The 15032-nt window shown below is 42.5% G+C and overlaps 1 long non-coding RNA gene across 1 annotated transcript in view; it reads right to left on the reverse strand.

Moving 5' to 3' along the window:
* LOC308475500 overlaps positions 1-14784 on the reverse strand; it is a 61178-nt gene extending 46394 nt beyond the window's left edge. Inside the window, exon 1 of the long non-coding RNA XR_013985268.1 lies at positions 14727-14784. This is a non-coding gene — a long non-coding RNA (uncharacterized lncRNA). The remainder of the gene's footprint in view (positions 1-14726) is intronic.
* Positions 14785-15032: the final 248 nt, after the last annotated feature.

A 15032-nucleotide genomic window follows, 5' to 3' on the forward strand; every position in this document is an offset into this window, starting at 1 on the left:
TTCGTAACCTGGTTTCACTACTGTAGTGTGCTGTACTTGAGGCTGCTTTTCAACACGTCTTGAAAAGATTAATCTAGTATAAATGGTGGCTGTTCATCTCCTTTCGGTTTGGGGTAGATATGAGCATAAGCAGCCTTTGTTCTTTCAGTTACCCAGCTATTAGCATGTTTCTGGGCCCAATTCAAAGAGCTGGTTCTCTTTCAAGAGTTGGGACCCACATACCTTAGAGACTACCTTTCTCTCTCTGAGTATCTGCATTCTTGTAATCAGGTTTGGCTTTGTATTTCAGCAGTATGTGAAGTACAAAGAGAACTTTATCTACAAGAAGCAGGGCCTTCTCAGTGATTGCTTCATTCTTCTCAGTGAAGTTCATATGTTCTTTCCAAATTGAATTTACGAAGAGGCTGTGAAGTGCCACTTTTTTGCCTGGTTTTGGGAATGACAAGCTAAATATTTGATCATTTAATAGGCAATTGGATGATGTTAAAAAGAAGTGTTAGGAATAATTATTATGTTCATTTTATTTCTGTAAACTGCTCTAAGCTGTGGAAAAACACCACAGACATATTTAAAATAAATATTGCCATGAGTTAGTGCTGCTCTGGTCTTCTCCTTGCAAGAAGGAGCACAATGATTCATGCAGAAGCACAGAGACTTCTCTGATGGGATTTAGATCTTATTTTTTACACACTGTAAAACTAAATCCTTAGGGTCACGAGAGTGAAATGTGTAGCCAATCTTAAAGGTAAAAAAAACTACCTTTCAGGCCCAGGGAGCCAACATTTGTCCACAGACAGCTTTCCGGGTCATGTGGCCAGCATGACTAAACCCCTTCTGGCACAACAGAACACCATGACAGAAACCAGAGTGCACAAAAACATTGTTTTCCTTCCCGCCGGAGCGGTACCTATTTATCCACTTGCACTGGCATGCTTTTGAACTGCTAGGTTGGCAGGAGCCGGGATAGAACAACGGAAGCTCACTTTGGTTTGGGGATTCAAACAGCCAACCTTCTGATTGGCAAGCCCAAGAGGCTCGGTGGTTTAGACCACAGCGCCACTTGAGGGGGAAAGGTTGTCTTATCCATCAGAATTTGGGAAACTGGATCTAAAGCCTTTCCACTGACCCTTGAATTTTGATTCCACTGTTTTGCTCAGCCTACCACACTGCAACCACTCCTGTTTGCAATAACCACACTGTAATTCACCCTTTCCTCTGTGTCTCGTCACACCAGCTTTGCACCTTTGCCTAACACATCCCTCCATTAGTCCCCTGGCTCTCCCATTAAGACTCTGGGTTTTAAACCAGATGCCATTTAAGAGAAACTAATAATTTTTACTGTTCTCAGTTTTTCTACTTGAGGGGGTGGGGAATAGCATAATTTGAACTATACAGGTAAAAGTATTTTGATGTTTTGCACACTAGGAACACCATGATTAAAGCACTTCCCACTGAAAGCACAAGACAGGGTGGAACAAATGAACCGGAGAAGGCCAGAAATCACTTTCTTTCTTTTTAAACCAGCAGTTTAAAAAGAAAAAAGAAACTGCCACCAAAGACTCAGATAGGCTTTTTACACCATTAAAAAGTATATATGCATAGAACAAATAATGAAAGCGATTAAAGGGAAAGAAGGCTGACTCAACATGAGTTGAGCCCTTCTGAAAAGCTCTGAAACCCTGAGATACACATGTCTGATCTCCTTAACAGCTGGTATTCATTTCCCCCAGTATCCATCCCAGGAAGAAAAGATCAGAATAAAAAAGTTTTTCCCCCCAACTTAAATTTGAAAATTGTTAACAAAGAGAATATCTTAAAATTCTAATTGATATGGGGGATCACAGTGATATTATAAAGGGCAAAGTATTTTTATTTTTAAAATGTTTATGATGCATTTGTAGCACCTTGTTAATTAATACATTATCCAATGTTTTATTCTGGGCTTTCTTTCCAATTGATCTATTTCTGCCTCTCTATTGTTAACACCAAAATGAAAGGGGACGACAACTAATATGCATTTAAATAGTTACTAACGGAACAATATAGCATAGCAGTGAGGTGATGGGTTCTCAAAACATGGCCATACATCACACCTTTTAAAAATGTCCCCCAATTAAAATTATCCATACTGGGGTGTTGTGCTATTCTTGTTCGTATACTCATTTAATTGTCATCAAGGGAAACATAGTACTATTAATAGCTATACTCTTTGGAATCATTTCTCAAAACAAAGCAGACTTTCTTGGCAAAACAGTAGCTGGGAAACGTATCAAAATGTCCAACACTCACCTGTTGATTGCTTCCAATTACCACTAAGACAATATTATTTTTCATTTTGCTATCAAGAACATGAGTCTCCTGGATCATGCCAATGGCCCCATCTAGTCCAGCATCCTGTTCTTACAGTGGCAGATGCCTGCGGGAAACCTGCAAGTTAGACATGAGTGCAAGAGCACTTTGCCTACCCGCACATCCTGGCCACTGGTGGTCAGAGACCAGGGTTCATATCCCCACTTAGCCATGAAGCTCATTGAGTGACCTTGGGCCAGTCAGTGCTTCTCAGCTTTATTAAGCTCACAAAGTTGTTGTGGGGATTAAATAAGGAACGGAGAACTACATATGCCACCTTGAGCTCCTTGGAGAAAAAGGTGGGAAATAAATTCAATAACAATAAATTGACACAATAGGTAGTAAAGGAACTATCACATCCCCATGGATGCTTAGGTTGAGATTCCTGTATGGCAGTGGAGCTGGACTAGATGATGTCCGGGGTCCCTTCCAACTCTACAATTCTGTGATTCTAAGATACTCCCAACTGCTAACTCACAGAACCTATTCAGGAATATACCATGGTTGATAATATCAAAAGCCACAGAGCAATCAACTGGATCACACACTCTATTTCTCTCTCTTGACAAAGGGCATCAACCAGGATTACCAAGGCTTTTGCAGTGCCAAAACTGGGGTGGAAGCCAGACTGCAATGGGTCTAGATAAAGGGTAGCCAATGTAGTGTGTTAGAGATGCTGTTGGATTCCTGCTGCCATCAGCTCCAGCCAGCAAGACCAATATCAGGGATGATGGGAGGTTTGATCCATTGTCAAATATGGCACCATGCTATCTGCCATTGGTTTAGAACATCCACTTCTTCCAGATATATTTGAAGATGATCAGCCACTGAAATAGCAGATTAATGAGGGGAAATGACAGAAAGGAGTTATGAACGAATACATGCAAAATTGACACAGACCAGAAATATCTACCTCTGTTTTTCAGTCATGACTCTCTGACTGGCTTACAAATAAAAATGGCACTGGTGCACACAAGATCTTGAATTGCTATATTACGGCTGCCAAGCTTGCTAGAGACCCAGAAATCTTCCTCCTTTCTCAAGTGATTTCCTGTTAGTTCAGAATTAGGCAAGCAGTTTCACTGGTAAAATTGACATACTCAAATCTGCTCTATACCAGGTTGGACCATTGGTCTTTCTTGGCTTTATATGGGCAGGAAGCAACATTTCAAGGTCTAAGTTGGAGGTCTTCCCTAACTCTGCTACCCAAGATCCTTTGTCATTGGACCCTGGAATTTTCTGCATGTGAAGCTTGTGCTCTGCCAGTGAGCTATGGCCTGTCCCCATAAGATGACACTGCCCTCCTTGCCAAGGTTAACTGCTGTTATGAATCTACTCTATGTGCTACTACAGCTAAAGCAAATTTATAAGATCGGTCTGTAAGATACTTGGCACTGGTTCTCAATCTCCTGTTTTTACTGCTCTGTCTACTGGAGTGTACACTGGATGATTCTGTAAAATATCACAGAGATGTCAGCTTTGCATTTGCTTATCTAAAATAGTGGTGTTCTTGAGAGAACAGTTGTCTACATGATAGGAAGGCTATGTCTCATGTATGATTAATTCCATCATTTTATAGGCAGCCTCATGTAGGTCAACATCAAAACTGAAAAGAGGAGCTTCAGATCATCTGTCTCCTAGCGAGTTGTTGCAAGACCAAAAATGATACCAAATAAATAAAACCACCCCAAAACATCCAATTTCAGACTTATTTAATTTTAAAAATGAAATAAATATGATATCATTTAGGCGGTTTGATTTTTTAATCTCAGTTGATCCTTTCTTTGATTTGTCTTGGTCTTTTGGCCTTGAATTTTCTCCCTAGTAAAATGAGGCAAGGAAATTAGCAAGCACATGCAAACTGTATGTGCATTGAGAGTGGTTTGAAGAGGACCCAACTGGGAACCACTCAGGGCTCCTAACAGGCTGAGGAGAGTATAAATTATATAAAGGAATGCCTGTATATGCCCATATGGCACATGCTTGAAAACACCCATTTTCTGAGAGTGCATATTACAGGATTACATGCCTATCTACAAATTGAAATATATGAATTGGCCCTAAGGAATCTGTATAATTCAGAATGCTTGAAACTGAGCTACAGTCATCAATACACTTACAAAAAGGGTGGCTTGGGACTAAACTGGTCTTTGAGGAACCAATACTCCAAAGGCAAACATGGCTTTTTAAAGAGGAGCCTGATGACGATCATGGGTAGCACTGTGGTTTAACCACTGAGCCTCTTGGGCTTGCTGATCAGAAGGTTGGCAGGTCAAATTTGCACAATGGGGCGTGCTCCTGTTGCTCTGTCCCAGCTTCTGCCAGCAGTTCAAAAGCATACCAGTGCAAGTAGGGAAGGTAAATGGTGTTTCTGTGTGCTCTGGCTCCCACCACAGTGTTCCATTGTGTCAGAAGTGATTTGGTCATGCTGGCCACATGACTGGGAAAGCTATCTGTGGACAAACACCGGCTTCCTCGGCCTGAAGTGAGATGAGTGCCGCACCCCATAGTCACCTTTGACTGGGCTTAACCATGCAGGGCTCCTTTACCTTTAATATATGAAATGGCAATGTGCACTGACTGGCTTCCTGTCTGCTATTGGCAAAAGAAACTCAGAAGTTTGATCCAGTAGTTGTGTAAGTGAAAGGCAGGCACATGACCAGCCTTTTTCTCCTGCCCGTTTCTGGCTTCTGGTGCCCTGAATCTCCAGGTAATAGGGGCAGGCTCCCGAATGGCCTGTGCAGTATTGTAAGGAGTTGCAGTGGGAAATTGCTTGATACTAGAGGGAGGAACCTTCGGCCAGTGAAGTCCCACTCCCAATTTCAGGCAACTCATCCCTCTCACTGCAGCCCTTTACAACTCTGCGCACAAAGTTCAGAAAGACCCTTGCTCATCTTTGTCATGCAGCACATTTTGCACTAGTGCTGTGCCAAATCCTGCCCTCACCCCTCATTTTGCCAAACCGTTCAACCCCTGGAAAAATGGGGTGTTCCTCCCACTGCTACTTTCTCAGGTGGGAGGTGGACTATTTTTTTTCTTCACAAAAAAGGCTGCATGCTGTTGGGGTTTGCCTGTTGAACCCACCTTCATTATAATGATTTTGAGTAACATCTATTCCTACTTTTAACCAACAGAGCACAAAAAAACCCTTGATCCATCAGGCCAAAGGCCCATCTAGTTCAGCATCCTGTCTTTACATTGGCCAACCATATGCCAATGGGAAGTGTGCAAGCTGAGTCCAACAACACTCTCTCCACTTGTGTTGCCTAGTAACTGGTCTTTCCAGGGGGCTTTCCAAGAAATGTGGCTGACCAGGAAGCTGCCTGCCAAGAACAGAAGTGCGCTTGTAGGATGATGGTAATTAAGCAGTAGATTCTCTTTTCTTTTTTTAAAAAAGTCAATAGTTTATTTTGTATAAGTGCAATGGTCTATCCCTCCCTTGCAATATTTCTTCCAACTTCTCATACAATTTTGTTTTTCACAGGTGATTTCTTTTCAGCCATCGCTCACATGGATGGATGCAACAAAAGGCAAAAAAATACAGACATTGCTATTTTTCACCCAATACAGTATACACATTTTGTACACATGTTCCCTGCACTGGCATTGTGTTCATGTAGGAAGTTTTACTCTTTCAATGCAATGAAAAATGCCATATGATGTTGAGATTTTTAAAAAAAAAATGTTTCTCAGATGACGAATTACAATTTAAGCTGTGACTCATTTATAATAATTTTGTCCAAAGCTACTGATGGTGAGCCATCAAGATAAGACCCCACACAGATACATCATATGCCATGGTGGCAGTAGCACAAATGCAAATAGCGGCTCCATTGGCTTATCTGTCAAAGCACACTGCCAGAATGCCTTGGAGACAGATTTCAGCAAAAGTGTATCTTGGCATGTCTTACATTAATAATTTGTGAATACTCCATTTATCGAAAAGGAGGTAAAGAAGGTGGATTGATCACTCGAGGTTTTTTCCATTTCCCTCCTCTTACATCCTGTCTATGCAATGTACCCTAGCCTTTTCTCTGCATCTCATGTATAGAGGAGGGTTGACAGCAAGGGATGTATGAACAAACTAGTCTTGGAATAGCTTCACCTTGTCACAGTACTGGCACCTATTCAAAGCACTGCATGTCTCTATATGGCAGGATACAAGAATGTAAGAAAAGCCTGCTGGATCAGGCCAATGGCCCATCTGATCCAACATCATATTCTCACAGTGGCCAACCAGATGGCTATGGTAAATTCAAAAGCAGGACTTGAGCTGTCTACCCACTTGTGATGCCCAGCAACTAGCATTCAGAGGCATGCTGCCTCCAACATTGGGGGTAGAACATCTAGAAGCAGCTCTCTGGGTGTAATGAAGCCACTATGCTAGCTTTTTGGCAAGTGGCTCACTGTTGCTTACATCAAGTCAGAGGGGGAGATAAGAGGTGGCAAGGAGGTTAGTGCAGTGCAAATGCACTGGCAGAGCCAGCTACTGTTCCAGCTGGTGCAACTGCACCAAGCCATCCTCACAGCTGCCTTGTCCTTCTCCCTCTCCTTTTGGGTAAGCAACAGCAACCAACCTACTGGGAAGCTAGCACAGTGGCTCTGATCCACCCACTGACCCACCTGAAGCACAAGCTGTTTTTTCCACTCCATGCTGCTAGTGTACCAAATTTCATTTAAAGCATCACTTTACAAGACATTGCTTTACTCTCCTCCACTGAATATTTGTAGGGTTTCTGAAGGACATTAAAACAATTTCAGTAATATCAGCAACATTTGTCTTGGGAGATGGGTTTGCACGTCTCTAAAGAGCACAAAACACAGTTTATAGCAGAACTAAGCATTCAGAATGGTCAAATGGAACTGTACCACTTCAAAATGAAGATAGAGAATGATGCTACTATCATTCAAAGGGCATTAAAAATCAAAGTAATCAATGCTCTGGAAACCTCCAGGTAAGATTAGTGTAATGTGTTGCTCAAGAAAAATGGTTTGAAAGCTGTAGCTGGTGCAAAATGCAAGAATATTGATTGGTTCAGCCAGTCTAGCTCATATAACACCTATTTTGAAGAGTCTGCATTGGATAGCTGCACCCCACCCAAGCCTATATTGAGGTTTTAATGTTGATTTACACAGGCCTGAGTGACTTGGGACCTGATTCCTTGAAGGAGCCTTCTCTGTAATGTCCTTCCTGGACTTCAAGATCTGCCAAGGAGGTCTTGCTAGCAATTCCATCATCAAGTGAAGTTTGTACTTCTGTGAGTCATGAAAGGGTGTTCTCAGTGGTAGCATCCTGGCTGTAGAATGACCTCCACTCAGAAATATGACTGACATCTACATTAGCTGGGTTTCAGCACCAGCTAAAAACTTATCCTTTTAGTCAGGCTTTTAATGACACAGACTTTTGAGGTGTCACTAATACTTGGACAGTGTTCTCGAAGCTACAAACATGAGTCTGACCAAACTGCGGGAGGCAGTGGAAGACAGGAGTGCCTGGCATGCTCTGGTCCATGGGGTCACGAAGAGTCGGACATGACTAAACGACTAAACAACAATACTTGGAAAGAGAAAGAGAAGTTATGATATTTATGGATTTTATATTTTTGATTTATAATTGGTATACTGCTGGGAATGAGATAGAGATAAATTTAGAGATAGAAATAGAGACATAGATATTCTTTGAGGGAAGAAAAACCACGGATTTCACCAGAGTATTTTTTACACCTTGAAAAGGATGAAAAGAAGCACCCTCTCTCACGCCACTGGAACAAGTCAATACATTTACCCCATCCAAAAGCATATTTCTACTTAGGAATTGGGAGGGAAACAAAAATCTGGTGAATCCTGAAAGGGGGCAAAAGCAGCTTCTCACCACCTTGTTGCCTTTTTCAACTTTCCATTCTCCCTGTTCCTTCTGCAATACAATTCAAGATGGGGTCTAAGTTTCAAAGGCAAAATGTCTGCGCTGACCTACTGCAAATATTATGAGGGAGATAGTTCCGTACAGATCCAGTAATATATAGCACAGTAGTTATATGATTACTCTAATACAGCAGTTTCTCAGCACTGCCGTTACATTTTAGCCACGGATAAGCACTTCTGCGCGTGACTGAGCATATCATCAAATCCCAACTTACTTCCCCCCCCCCGTGTCATTTAAGATGGAAAAAGTAAGTAAACTGAACCCCCACTTCTGTTTTCCATGTGATCTATGATGTAACCCAATTCCTTGGTAAATTGCTTTGTGAACACATACAGTTCGTCCACAGATTACATTTGCAACACCACCACCCCAGCTATGAGATATGGTATTATATCACCCCTTACTCCAGATCATTTATGAATGTGAAGCAGCACAATTCCCAAAATCTCAATACAAATCCATGGAATACCCCACTTCTCTCTATCTTCCATTGTGAATACTACTCATTTATTGCTACTCTTCCCTTGCAGTAGTCTGTATCATTCGGAAAAGGTTGTTAAATGGAAACCATATATACTTGCCAATGCCACAGATGTTATGGAAATATTAGCATTATACAAGAGACAGGAAGATGATGGCCAGATAAAGCTTTTAAATGAGCATGAATGAGTGGCCTCCTGCAGTGCTTTTTCATCTGCATAATGCTATTTCATAAAATTTCTCTCTGTGGAGCATGATGAAGAAATATTAAAATATTAACACAGCTAGCAACGGCTGCTTCATATTGCAGTTGGTGGCCATTATCCATTCTGCTCATTACTGAAGAATTCTGCAAGTGTTCACTAGTACAAGTACTTCATTATTCCACTTAATCCACTAGTTGATACAGGGAACTTATCTAATCTTTTCCAAGTTTCAATATGCTCTCTGGGTGGCCCACTTATCTAGTGAAACTGCTGGTGAGAATCTTGCAGATATATAATTTATTTCTTTTCAGATATGTTCAGTTGCCTATTAATCAATGTGTGTGCATGAAATCTCACCACTCCAGCATCAAAGCCAATCAATGCCCTCCTTAAAGTTTAAGTCATCTGCATTGTCTAGCTATCAGTTACAATGATTAAAAGATAACATTTTCCTCTTCTACATACATGACCATAGTTTTAGCCCTTTTAAGGCATTCTGCCCTCATGGGAAGCCCCACCTCTGACATCATGTCAATCTGTGTACATCCTAGTTTGTTTATTTATTGTTTTTCTCTCCCACCTTTTCTCCAAGCAGCTCAAGGTGGTGTACATGGTTTTCTCTGTCCTCATCTAATCCTCACAACCACCCTGGGAGTAAAGTTAGGCTGAGAGGAAAGGACTGGCCCAAGGTCACCCAGTGAGCTTTATGTGTGTGTGAGGATTTGAACTCTGGTCCCCGGGGTCCTAGTCCAACACTCTTAACTTCTACACCACAATTAGTCACATGCAGCATTCAACAAGTGTACATTCTGTGTACCTGTGTATACAATTCAAGTTGTGTAAATCAACATGTGTATACTCTTTCATCCCCAAACCTGTGAACTGTATAGAGACTCTTGTATTCAGTGTAATGTGTGATCAAGCTTAAGGGTGATAATGTAAAATGATGAGCTAGATAGAAGGCCCAAATCTTCCAGAAGACTCATCATAATGTTTGTTGCTGAAAAAGGGAATGCATTAGAAATGCACTGTCAGGGAACTGACATCAGAGCGGGAGGCGAAGGGGAGGCTCCTAGATAATGCTGGAGAAGGACCCAGCAGCAGGGGGAGAAGCAGCTCAGTGGAGGGGGAAGCATTTAAGCGCAACACCAGGAACAAAAGTGAGCTGATGGGGAAATCGGAGAGAGGGCTCACGGACTCTTCACTGGAACTCAGTGAGGAGGGGACAGGTCCTCCGCTACCTACGCCCACCCTGCGCAGAAGGCTCCCGCGCAGTGAGAGGCGGAGGAGATTGGGTGTCAAACAACTCTTATGTTGGAAGAGATTCAAGAAACGCCCACTGACGGATTCTGCTAGTGACTGAGACAGTCATGATGAGAAAGGGCTGTGCAGTCAGAAAGGTTTAAGAAGGCAAATTAGCCTAGAGAGGCACCAGTTTACGCACGAGTAACTCATAATCATCACACATGCACATAATGTATTATTGGTATCAAATGCATGGCTGAAGCAGCCTGCATTATCTTCCTAGCTCATTTCCATGCTGCCACTCATTCATATTTCTACTAGAGCTGAGTTTGGTCTCTCTCTCTCCCCCCCCCCCCGTCTCTTCTGCATATTTTATGTTACTACTATATTGCCCCAAAGAACCTCTAGGCCATTTCAATGCAAGTGCAGACCTAAAGGGTCGCCAGACTCAGTGGAATTTGGTCCCTGCGTTTGAATCCTATCAGAGTGTGTCTGAGATGGGATTATGACTAAAAAGCTATGCTCCTGGCAAAAGGTTTAATGGTTTTTTTGATACTTCTAAATTAGAACTGTTAAGACATCTCGTCCTGAAATCTGTTCTTGGTTCATCCTTAAGGCCTCTGAGGGCCTCCTGTCTTTGAGAATTCCGTCTACATACTACACAATTAAAAGTAGTTTGGAGGAAATGTGCTGAATATAGTGGGATTAATTTCTGTGTAGATATGCGGGACTTGTGCTGCCATATATGTACTTAAATATGAATCGTGTGTGTGTGTGTGTGTGTGATACACACACAGCTACAAATTAAGAAAGATTAAACTGAATTTATGGGTGTAGTACCACTACTGTCTGTCAGCCCCTGTCTGGACATCAGAACAGCTGCACCTCCCCCAGGATCACATTTGAGGAATACCTTGATACAGTGGCATGGGCCCCCACAAACACCTCACTCAATTAAAACTAAGGCTCCAGTCCAAAGCCTTATCCACCATTAAGTTGTGACAGTTGCTGTGAGGTAGGCAAAAAACCCAGACAGACCCAATTAGCCTGAAGGCAAATTCCTTCTTGGCCCCAAATATGGTGATTTAAGTCTTCCACAGCAAGGTCCTTCTTTGGGCCTGCCCACAAACTGCCGGGCAACCCATGATCATATAGAACAAAGGAAGGGTGGGAGAGGAATTCTACACCTAACTAAGGCTGGGACTAGGGAGGAAGCTTCTATAGCCAGAGGGAATAAGTTTTCCCTCTGGTCCACTCCCAAGCCACATCCCATACCTCACCTGAGAGTGGTCGCAGCAATAATATTAATATTATAATAATTTATTATTTATACCCCGCCCATCTGGCTGTGTTTCCCCAGCCACTCTGGGCAGCTTCCAGCAGAATATTAAAATACAATGATGGATGTGGTCTAGCATACAACGTGGCTTGCAGAGGAGGAAATCATGTCCTCTCCCAGTCGTGCCTAAGCCAATAGGAGGGGGCCCATCCAGCCATAGCTGGGCGGGACCGAAACCGCCACCTCCTGCCATGTGGAAGTAAGCAGTTTTTACCTCTTTAACAAAAAAAAGTCACATATTTACAGTCTTTCCTACCATATCATACATTTATTTACTAGTTGATATGTGAGCTTTCTTCCATGAAACTCAAAGCAGCATACACAGGACTTTCCTGTGCAGTCCTACTGAGCACACCAAGCCCTGTTCAGCTTCAACCAAGTTTTCATTATGTGCTTTCCAACATTTAGCTGTAGTAAGTGCTTTCCAACATTTGGCTGTAGTAAGTGTGGCTTTCTGTTTGCATCATTCCTAGTGGGAGTTAGTTGATACCTTGCATCTGAAGTTCAGCTTTTGAAATATTAAATGTTCACGTATTGTTACATTTCAAATGTATGTGCAACTCAATTCCTTTCTTCTGCAATCATTTTTTTCCAGTAATAACTATCTGTCTAGGTCTCAAGGGAAATACCTCCTGGGGACCCAAGTCCCGCTTCCTTTTTTGCTTATCTTCTGCTACATCATACCCTGACTAAATTGAGAGCAGAGAATCTTTAGTAATTTTCAGTATAAATGTGTCTATGCTGTGAACTCAAACAGCAGTCAGATGGTAGGAATAACACCAGCAACATTGTGTTTTGTGCAGCCATTACTTAGCACTTTCACAGCACATTAATTATGCTTACTCTGGCAAGCCAGGTGATGATTATAGCGCATGAACTGCAAATGGATAATTTAGAAGTTGGGCGGGGAGGCGTCCTGTGATATGGCAAGCTTTAAAGCTTGGGTCAGAGGCAAATAAGAAATTATCACTTAGGATTTTCCATTCTGGGTGTCATTATCATTGTTATTTTTTTCCCCTGATCTGCCTTATTACCAAAAATGAAAAAAAGAAAAGTGGCTGATCTAAGGAAACTACTGCTGCTGAATTGTGCTTCCCAGTATTTATTTGAAAGTATTCTACATAAAGGGATGCGGGTGGCACTGTGGGTTAAACCACAGAGCCTAGGACTTGCCGATTAGAAGGTCGGCGGTTCGAATCCCCGCGGCGGGGTGAGCTCCCATTGCTCGGTCCCTACTCCTGCCAACCTAGCAGTTCAAAAGCATTTCAAAGTGCAAGTAGAGAAATAGGTACCGCTCTAGCGGGAAGGTAAACAGTGTTTCTGTGTGATGCTCTGGTTCTCCAGAAGCGGCTTAGTCATGCTGGCCACATGACCCAGAAGTTGTACGCCAGCTCCCTCGGCCAATAAAGCGAGATGAGCGCCGCAACCCCAGAGTCGGTCACAACTGGACTTAATGGTCAGGGGTCCCTTTACCTTTACTTATTCTACATAAAGGTGAGGAATCCTTACATGTCTTCTGGGAGGGGAAGTGTGCCAGTTCTACTTGCATGGTACAGGACAGAAAGTGAGAGGTTTAGCAAGAGGCTTTGGGAGAAGTATTCCAAATGCTTTGGGCCTGAGCAATTCAAACCTGTCTGCATATCAACCACATATTTAGATTGACAACCGAGACCTTCCTCATTCATCCCACTTTGAATATCTTTGGGGGGGAGGGAGGATTTCCAAAATTCCTGGATCTTCGGCAAGTCGATCGAAAAATTATGGCTTTTTGCATTTTTGTTGGTGGTTGCAATGTATTTCTTTTCATATTGTTTGCATTTGTGTCTCTTACACTATTATTTATACTAGTTTGTCTCCACAGAAAAAGGAAAGGAATAGTGTGGAGTGGCTGGAGGTCAGCACAAGACTTCTCATACAGCCCAGAACTGCATGAGGAGGAGGGGGGAAGAATAAATTTAAAATGTAAACAAAAGGGGGGAGATGGACAAGTGGAGGTCTTGCAGGCACCAAGGGGAGGCAACCCATTGGGTATCCCTCAGTTGGACTTCTCCCTACAGCATTACTTGGGGAGTGAAAAACAATGGAAGTTTGATGTTGTTGCAACACATTAGAAAATGGTATAATTGTGTCATTCTTTCAAAGCATAGAGAGAGACAGTGCATAGGACTTGGCTCACTGCTGCCGGGGTAAGAGGGGAAATTCCTAAGAAATGAGTCGCTCATGTTCCTCCAAGACACATTATTGAAGTGGCAAACACAGATGTTCTGACAGGAAAAAAAATAAAGCACATTATAGTTGTCCAACCAAGAGACCTGGCAACTTATGGCAAGCATACCAGGTTGGAACCCTCTGTTCTCTCTTGCTTTCCTGATTCTCAGAGGGGGGAAAAGAACATTACATTAAAAGAAGACCTGGTTAGATCAATCACAGGGGCCAACCAGATGTCTTTGGGAAACCTGCAAACAAGACCTGAGCACAAGAGCACTTTCCCCTCCTGTGGTTTCCGGTAAGTGTTATTTAGAAGCATGACCGTCAAGCCAGAGCATAGCCATCGTGGCTGGTAGCTACTGATAGCCTTATAATATCATCTATGAATTTTCCCAGTCCTCTTTTAAAGCTATCCAAGCTGATGGCCATCACTGCCTCCTCTGGGAGCAAGGTCTACAGCGTAACTATGCACTGCATGAAGACATGCTTTCCTTTATCTGCCCCAAATCTTCCAACAAATACAAGGATTAGTATGCTTAACTTTTCTGCAACTATTAGGGTTTAGGATGTTAATTAAAAGTCGCACCTGATATAGGAGGTCATATCAGGATGACAGATAATTTATGAGAGGCGTATTTAATATTAGACTTATGCCTGCTGTACTGATGCCGTGAACCATAGAAATGAACCATGTAAAAAATCCAGACTCGCACCCATTCTTACATAGGCCACACTCCCAAACAGGGGGAAGTAGTGCTTTAAAGGGTCAATTTCCATCTAGAATGCTGCTATTATCTGCCTACCGGATGCCCCACTGAGCATAGTAAGGATTTCTCAGCAGTGCCAAGCTTTGACTTCCCTTCTGCTCAATGGGGGAGAGAAGAATGCTGAAGGCAGCAATCACTCTGAACATCCTTGCTTTGTTGAGGGTGGTTGAAAATGTTTTATTGGAGAGATAGTAGGCTGGGTGACCTACCTGTAGCTGGTTCTGCTGCCTTTTTCAAAAAAAGCCTCCAAAGTGATTTTGAACTTTCATTCACGCTCTCACAACACTTCAAAAACTGTGGCTGCTTCATTGTTTTGTCTGCTCTAAGTGAAGTAGTTACCACTTGCTGTTCACAAAATTCATTCTCCCCCCCCCCCCCCACCATCACCTATTCTCACAGAAGTGATATATTTTGAAATACATTATCTCCCAAGCCAGCACTTGCTGTTCCTGCTCTCTGTTCTCACTTCAAAACAGCAAAGGGAACAAGGGGTATGTGTGTGCCTGTTTCCGTGT

This window comes from Podarcis pityusensis (assembly GCF_964106645.2).
Source record: "Podarcis pityusensis genome assembly, chromosome: 1".
Taxonomy (NCBI): Eukaryota; Metazoa; Chordata; class Lepidosauria; order Squamata; family Lacertidae; genus Podarcis; species Podarcis pityusensis.